Here is an 8,902-nt window from a genome sequence, read left to right on the forward strand (position 1 = left end):
ATAAGCAGTTCGAAAAGCCCATAAAGCGTCGTCTAATTTGTCGGCCCATTCTTTTTTATTTATTCCTACGGTTTTTTCAAGTATTCGTTTTAAACCTCGATTAGTCACTTCGGCTTGCCCATTTGTTTGAGGATGATATGCCGTTGAGACCCGGTGATAGACCCCATACCTTGTTAATATTTTTTTTCGAGTTGATGATTGCAAAAATGGGTACCTCTATCACTTATCAAAGCCTTTGGTGTCCCGAAACGAGAGAACAACTTTTTCAGAAATTTTACCACCACTCTTCCATCATTTGTTGGAAGAGCCTCGGCCTCTGCCCATTTAGACAAGTAATCGACTGCCACAAGTATATATTTGTTTCCCTTCGAAGGTGGGAAAGGTCCCATGAAATCGAGTCCCCACACATCAAAGATTTCACAGACGAGAATGCCATTTTGAGGCATTTCGTTTTTGGAAGAAATATTACCTGATCTTTGGCAGGCATCACATGTCTTTACAAGGTTTTGTGCATCCTTGTAAATGGTCGGCCAGTAAAATCCTGAATCAAATACCTTTCGTGCGGTACTTGCGGCACCATGATGTCCTCCGTATGGACCTTCATGACAATGATGGAGAATTCTTCGTGCTTCATTACCATAGACACACCTTCGGATGAGCTGGTCGGCACACATTTTGAAAAGATAGGGGTCTTCCCAAAAGTAATGCTTTACATCAGCAAAGAATTTTTTTCTTTGATGATGTGGCCATCCTTTGGTGACTACACCGCTATCTAAGAAATTAGCGTAGTCGGCATACCATGGTTCTTGTCTACTCTCCATCATTTCCAAGGATTCCGTGGGAAATTTCTCGTTGATTTGCTCGTCTCTGGTTGTCTCCAAAGCTGGGTCTTCTAAGCGTGAGAGATGATCTGCAGCAGTGTTTTCTGCTCCTCTTTTGTCCTTGATTTCAATGTCGAATTCTTGGAGGAGTAGAATCCATCTTATCAAACGGGGTTTTGCGTCTTGCTTCTTGAAGAGGTACCTGATGGCTGCATGGTCTGTATAGACTACTGTTTTAGAAAGAACAAGATAAGAACGAAATTTATCAAAAGCAAATACCACTGCTAGTAATTCTTTTTCTGTAGTTGTATAATTTTCTTGCGCATCATTAAGAGTTTTACTAGCATAATAAATTGGGTGGAAATGTTTTTCTTTTCTTTGTCCCAAGACTGCTCCAACAGCGAAGTCACTTGCATCGCACATGATTTCGAAAGGAAATTTCCAATCTGGCGCTATCATGATAGGTGCATTGACTAGCATTTCCTTGAGGGTTAGAAATGCTTGATTGCATTCCTTGTCAAAGATGAAGGGTACATCTTTTTCAAGTAATTTTGTTAGAGGCCTTGAAATTTTTGAAAAGTCTTTGATAAACCTTCTATAAAATCCGGCATGTCCTAGGAAACTTCTGATTGCTCGCACGGAGGATGGAGGAGGTAATCGAGAAATAGTCTCTATTTTTGCTCGATCAACTTCCATTCATTCGCTTGAGATTTTGTGACCGAGTACTATTCCCTCTGTTACCATGAAATGGCATTTTTCCCAGTTAAGGGCGAGGTTAGTTTCCTCACATCGGGACAGCATTCGTTCAAGATTATCGAGGCATTGGTCATATGAGTCTCCAAAGATGGAAAAGTCATCCATGAAGACTTCCATTGTCTTTTCGATCATATCATGGAAAATGGCGACCATACAACGTTGGAATGTTGCAGGCGCATTACATAGACCGAATGGCATGCGTTGATATGTAAAAGTTCCGTAGGGACATGTGAAAGTTGTTTTCTCTTGGTCTTCTGGTGCTATCGGTATTTGAAAGTAACCTGAAAAACCATCTAAGAAACAATAAAATTTATGACCGGATAATCTTTCTAACATTTGATCAATGAAGGGCAAAGGAAAGTGGTCTTTCCTAGTCGCTTCATTTAATCGCCTATAATCTATACAGACTCTCCATCCTGTGACGGTTCTCGTTGGTATTAATTCATTTTTCTCGTTAGTTATTACCGTCATACCTCCTTTCTTTGGGACTACTTGAACGGGACTTACCCACGGGCTATCGGAGATAGGGTAGATTAGTCCGGCGTCGAGTAGTTTGATGACTTCATTCTTAACCACTTCTTGAACATTGGGGTTCACTCTTCGTTGTGGTTGAATTACCGTCTTGTAGTCATCATTCATTAAAATTTTGTGCGTGCACATGGAAGGGCTTATTCCTTTAATATCTACAAGCTTCCAAGCGATCGAGTTTTTGTGTTTTTAGGTTAACTAATTTTTCTTTCTCTATATTACTTAATTTAGATGAAATAATTACGGGTAAACTACCTTCTTTGCCTAGAAAAGCATATTCCAAACCCTTAGGAAGTTCTTTGAGCTCAATGGGTGGGTCTTTAGAAGACACCTCATTTTGTGGCTCATCTAGATCAAGAACCTTAAAAGTTTGTTCTATGGCTATCTCTTCCTCGACAAAGTGGTCCTCTTCGTTGGTTGTATCGGGTGGTTCAGCTTCATCTTCAATTAGGGGGTCATTGTTGCCAAAAGGATATTTCATTGAGCGCTCAAGATCTATGCTCCTTTTGAATGCCCCTAATTGGAGAGGTAGATTGTTAAATTTCCGTTTTTTCAAAGCTCTATGAGTTTGTACAAAAGGCTTTCCCAAGACTAAGGGAGCGTCATCTAGGATGACGAAGTCGGTTGGGATTACTATTTGATTTGTTTGAACCAAAACATCTTCAACTACACCGATTGATTTTATTACTTTCCGATTGGATAGAAAAATGGGTATTTGAAGTGGAGTAAAATCACTAACACTTAATTTTTCAAAAATATAGTTAGGCATTATGTTAACACAAAGATCTTTATCGATGGTGATATTGCTAATAAATGAATTTTGAAAGAAACATGGAACCGGTGTAATGTTAATTTCAAAAGGGTCTTCTTTTATTAGCGAGGTTTGATCATTAGTTAACTTAACACTTACTAAGTCTTTGATTTTAGCACTAGTGTTTAACTCTTTTAAAAACTTGGCATGAGGGGTTATTAAACAATGATTTTCGAAAGTAGGTGACAAGAGGTTAATTTCTTCAAAATTAGACTCTTCTTGAATTTTAACATTATCAGACTCACCATTTTCGTTGTTTAACTCATGTGTCGGTTTTTCACTTTCTTGTTCTTCCATTTTTACACTTTCAACTATCTCTATGTTATTATCATTTTTTAGCTCTTCTCTTGCGCGGGATTCCTCTTCCCTTGCGCGAGATTCTTTTATGCAACGTTCGATAGTTTTAATGTGTTCTAATATCCTATTGGTCACTTCGGTGAGATTGAAAGAATTTGGATCCTCAAAGCTTGAATCCGGTTGTTCGATCCTTGGTTCCTCATAATACTCATATGAAGTAGATGGTTCACACCATTGTTCTTCATTGTAAGTATATGATGGATAAGGGTCGAAACTTTGTTCTTCATAGTACTCATATAAGGTGGGTTGTTCACGCCATGGTTCCTCATAATAAGAGTATGAAGGTGGTGGCTCATATCTTGAGTCTTCAAAGTATGAGTATGAAGGCTCATACCTTGGTTCCTCAAAATATGAGTATGAGGGAGGAGGTTCATACCTTTGGTCTTCATAGGATGTGTATGAAGTTGATGGCTCGTACCTGGGCTCCTCATAATGGTTGTATGAATTGGATGGTCGATATGAGTTATTATATTGAACCGAGCGTGCGTTACGACAATTAGTGCAATAATTACCCCTATAATCATCCTCATCATAGGTGTAGTTGTAACCTCTTGAGTATTGATCCATAAGAATCACTCAACAGACCACAACTGAGTCTCGGGACCAGAAAACAAAAATAAGACGGAAACAGAACCTGGACACGGCCCCGTGTTGGGTGAACACGGCCCCGTGTTCAGGGTCTGTATCTGGGCGTTTTAATTAAAGTTGCTGGTCACGTTGAGCACGGGGGCGTGTTCAGTGAGCACGGCCCCGTGGTCAGACTCTGTATCTGGGTATCTACTCTAAAAATATGCAGCACGGGGGCGTGTTCAGTGAGTACGGCCCCGTGTTCAGGCTACTGTAAATGCAAACTAAACTAATATGCAGAAAAAAAATGCGCGCGTTTTAAAAAGGTTTTGAAAAACTGATTAGGCCGTCGATTCTAAGCTTTCTTAAAATCCTTGTGTCCCCGGCAGCGGCGCCAAAAACTTGATGTGCGTGTAGTGTAATATATTTTTGATGATTATTTAAGCCCTTTTTACACTTTTAGCCAAGTTTTAAATTTATAAAACACGATATTCACTAACACTAAACACACATATGGGCAAGTGCACCCATCGTGGACGTAGTATAGTGTTGGTAAGATACCGAGGTCGTCCAAGGACACAAGAGCTTTTAATACCGGTTTATCCTCAACGTCTAATCAAATCAAAAAGGTTAGAAAAATGTTTTAAACTAAGAAAAATAAAAACTAACTAAATGCTGAAAATAAAAATAAAATAAAAACAGATAGACAAGATGAATCACTTGGATCCGACACGTGTATTAGTATAACCTTTGATTATTTTCGCACTTTTGCACTTGTTTAAGAGATTATCTTAGTTATTGTAGTAGGCCCCTCTTTTGAAGGCGACGTTACCCTCAACCCAGTAGTTTGAGTCAGCAAGGATACAATCCTAAAGGGTCGGATTATTGAAAGATAATGAATTAAGTTATTAATGCAAATTGTGGTAGGCCCCGCTTTTGGCGGTGACGTTACCCTCGGCTAAGTAGTCTGAGTCAGCAGGGATACAGTCCTAAATAGCCGGGTTATAGTATTAATAGTAGTTAACTTATGAGGGGGTCAAAGAGTTTGGATCCCCGCCATCCAATACCTATGGGCATTGAAGGAGATCCTACTAAATTTGACCCAGGTCCCAAGCAGGACCTCTAAACGCTGAACAAGGGCAAGACCCTTACCAAACCGTTCCCTTAACCCCCGACCAGGTAGCCAACATACCTCCATATAGACCGTGGAGATATGAATGGTGAAAATCTTTTATTTTATATAGACAGTAAAATAATGCCAAGACACCACGGACAAACGATAAGGAAAGATCACCTTCAACATAAGTAACTAGTTATTAAAGTCATTAATACAAAACCAAATAAAAAGTGCAAAAGATTAAAAATAAAAAGTATTATACTAAACACTTGTCTTCACCAAGTGATGTAAGAGACTTAGGCAAACATGGCCTTGATTGTCAAGAACTCATACGATCAATCTTGGATCCCGAGACGAATCACACACTCTACGATGGACAATGGATGATGGTGGTGGATGATGGTGTTATGGTGGTGATGGGTGGTGGATGAGGTGTGAGAGAGGTGGTGTGCCAAGGGATGAGAGAGAATGAAGCCAAGCTCCTCTATTTATAGGCTGAACAGAAGGCTGGACACGGCCCCGTGTCCGCTGGACACGGCCCCGTGCCCGTCTGACATTCTCTCACTTCATTAATTGTAATTGCGAATTACAATTAATGCACCTGCTGTACTTTCACCACGCCCCCGTGCCCGCTGGACACGGCCCCGTGGTGGGCAATGGAAGCTTCTACTGGTTTGTCTTTTCTGCTGCTTCCTGGGCACGCCCCCGTGTTCGCTGGACACGGGGCGTGTTCAGACTCTGTTTCTTCTCCTTTGCCTTGGGAGGTGCCGTTGAGGGTCCGGGCAGTCCACTTTTGTTCCTTTTCTTGTATTTTATGGTAGAATTAGTTGTCTTTTTGCTTCTTTTGTGATTTTGAGCTCATTTCATCCTGAAAATACAAAAGGAAGACAAAAACACTCTTTTTCCAACATTAGTACTTAAAAAGGGTTAGTTTTATGCCTTAATTGATGTGATTTATATGTTGCATTTTACACACATCATCTTGGCTACACTATTTGGTTCACTACACATTACTTGTTCCTAAGGTATGTAATCTAGACTGCTATAGGTCTCACCTATACAAGTTCTCATAACAAGTCAAAACCAAGTGGGCTGTGGCTGAGTCGTGCTTTAAAGTTTCAGAAAGACAGAAAGACATGGACGTGTGACTTTGTTGACTATTTGAAAAAAGACTAAATAATTCATTCTATTAATTTAGAAGTGAATGTGTTATATGCTTTGATCAAATGCATGAGTAGAAACGTGACTACCAAGTCCATATTTGCAGGCTACTGTACTGGAGTGTATTATTTATTTTTAATCAATATAATTGCATATGGTATCATACATAAGATGGTGAACCACTTGCCGATTGTTGGGTCCGATAATAAGTTTGTATTTCTTACTATTTTGATGTATATGTTTTCAAATTCTGCTTAAAGTAGTAGTAGCCACTAGCTATTGATATCCAGATTTTTTAGGAATTTTTCTGAGTATCTGTTTTGCAGGTTCATTGTGTTTGAGTCTCTTTTATCTCTGCTGTTACATACTTAGTAAGTTCTCATCTGAGTAATCAGCGTAGATTATCAAGGGCATGTTGAAATTCCAAAGGTTTTAAAAAACAAAGGGTTTTAGTAAGAAATTTTTTTTATCATGCTTGCTAATAACTTTTATTATCAAAACTACTATACTCTTTATTTATCCTTGCTTCTTTCACTCTGGTGGTAAAGGGTAACCATCAGCTCCCACTACCATTATTAGCTTGTAGTTAGCAATGGTGAAATATAGTGGTTGATTTAAGGAAGCATTAATCACCATAATTAGGCTTCTTTCTCCCGAGTCAAAGGCAACTTTGACCGTATCTATTACAAAAAAAACATAAAATCATTTTCTTAATATTATAAAAAGATATAAAATTTCATTATATTTTTGTAGAAGTAAACCCACATCAACAATACATTATTTACAGTCAATTTTCTGTTGAAGAACAACAATTTGTTGAAAGTGATTTGGAATCCCTCAGGTTTAAGGCACTCAAACATCATAAGTTCATAACACTTCATGGGTACCGTGTAGAACAGGGACAAGACATGTTTATGTATGATTATGTAAGAAATCTCTCTCTGGACCATGCTTTGCATTCTGAAGTAAACATGCTTTTATCTTGGGGCATGCGTCTCAAAATTTGTAATAGCCGAAGATATAAAGTAATCATCTCATCTTTACTTGAATCATTAATTAATATGTGTTTATCATTATATTTTTTTTGCCACTCAATTCTATCAGTAAAAGCTAAGAACAAGTTTGTGGTCATCAAATAACAAAGTTTATCTGTTATGTTCTGCATGCTATCTTCAATGATACTGAAGAATTTGTATTATACTTCGATGAACCTGGCAATGAAGTTTAGGGGTAATTAGTTGTATTTGATATGCTGGTTTGTCTTGAACACTTTTAACTGAGGTTAGGTGTAATTAATAGATTGTCATCTGGGATGCTAAGTGTAGAAAAAGCGGCTAAATTTCCATCTAACCACACAGGCGCACCCAGGTGGTTGAACACTCACCTATTGAGTCGGCATTTGTGTCATATGGCACAGATCAATAAGATTTTGGAAGGAAACTCTTTAGTGTCAGAAAATTAGGATGCATTCTAATTTTAAATGGCTTGTAACATTATTATAACAAGAAATGGAAAGATCTCAAATATTTTCATCCGTAAGATTATGAGAATTTCACAATGCCACCTTTTTTTGAATTTCAAGATCGCGACTTCAGCTTGCCAAGCTAAGTCGAATCAAGTAAATCTTAACGATATAGCATAATATGTCGATAAATTGCCGTAAACAAAAGACTATGTGATGGGTTTGGGTTCATGGGAAGTTCCAAATTTCCTATAAGTTCGTTTTGTACTAAATATTGTTAGAGATTCACCATTTGGCAATTGATTCTTGCTCATAGAAAAAAAAGAACATTAAAAGAACTAAAAATGAATCATAGAAAAAATAAAATAAAAAAGAACATTAAAAGAACTAAAAAATAAAATATATTAGCTTTGCGTTTTCAAATCTTATTTTTATGAGAAGAGGTATTCTAATATAAAATATAATAATTTGCATTTAAGCATCAGCCCATAGCGATTAGTCAATCAAAAGCGTTGGTTAATGTTGATTGCGTTAGTAAAAATGTTAGATACGTTTGTGGCCTTGTATTTTCTTGAGGTCAAATAGTAAAGATGTTAGATACGCTAATGGCCTTGTATTTTCTTGAGGTCAATTGTGTTTTGAGGGTTGGTTTTGGGTAAACTTGTTTTTTTTCTTAGCATGCGTCTGATTTCTCAAGCTTTTTTTAACGATAAACTTGGATTATTGACGGATCACTAGAGTATCATCGTGCCACCAGCAGAATTACCCGATCATATCCATCTTCACTAGGCTATAATGCCTATACATCAATTTAGGCTGAAACCCAACAAATATTGGAAAAACCCCTTGTGAGAATCGAACCCGTAACCTCATGATCTCTAAGCCTTATCCACTCCTGGTCCCTAAACCTTATCCCACATCTAAGTTCTCAAGCTTTTAACACTTCTTCCTTTAAAACATCATAATAGGTTACATATTGTTAAGACTTTAGTTATATGTAGAGTTGGTTAGATGAATGGGTCGTGTGGATACCTTGAGTTACTGAGGTTTATCTTTGATGAGTCTTCAAAGGATTTGTCAAATTTTCGCAACGGTTGTGTTTCCCGCCGCATCACAAGGTATCCTACTAGTACATTTATATTTATATTTATATGTACAACAATTTGGAAGTTATCAATAGTAACCCACCCAATAAAATCATGCATCTGCCACAAACTTTGTCCATTATTTTTAAAAATACTTATTTATCGTAACATTTAGTTTTTTCTCTAATTACTTGTTTCATACAAATAAGAGTACGCTACCCCTCCTTAATAGTGGTG

General features: G+C 37.7%; 1 long non-coding RNA gene across 1 annotated transcript; it reads left to right on the plus strand.

Moving 5' to 3' along the window:
* The first annotated feature begins 6,204 nt into the window (after nucleotides 1-6,204).
* LOC110934937 lies at nucleotides 6,205-7,194 on the plus strand. The gene is made up of 2 exons (XR_002588739.2): nucleotides 6,205-6,489; nucleotides 6,960-7,194. It is a non-coding gene; the product is annotated as an uncharacterized LOC110934937 (long non-coding RNA).
* Nucleotides 7,195-8,902: the final 1,708 nt, after the last annotated feature.

The sequence above is a fragment of the Helianthus annuus genome, chromosome 4, assembly GCF_002127325.2.
Source record: "Helianthus annuus cultivar XRQ/B chromosome 4, HanXRQr2.0-SUNRISE, whole genome shotgun sequence".
Lineage (NCBI taxonomy): Eukaryota > Viridiplantae > Streptophyta > Magnoliopsida > Asterales > Asteraceae > Helianthus > Helianthus annuus.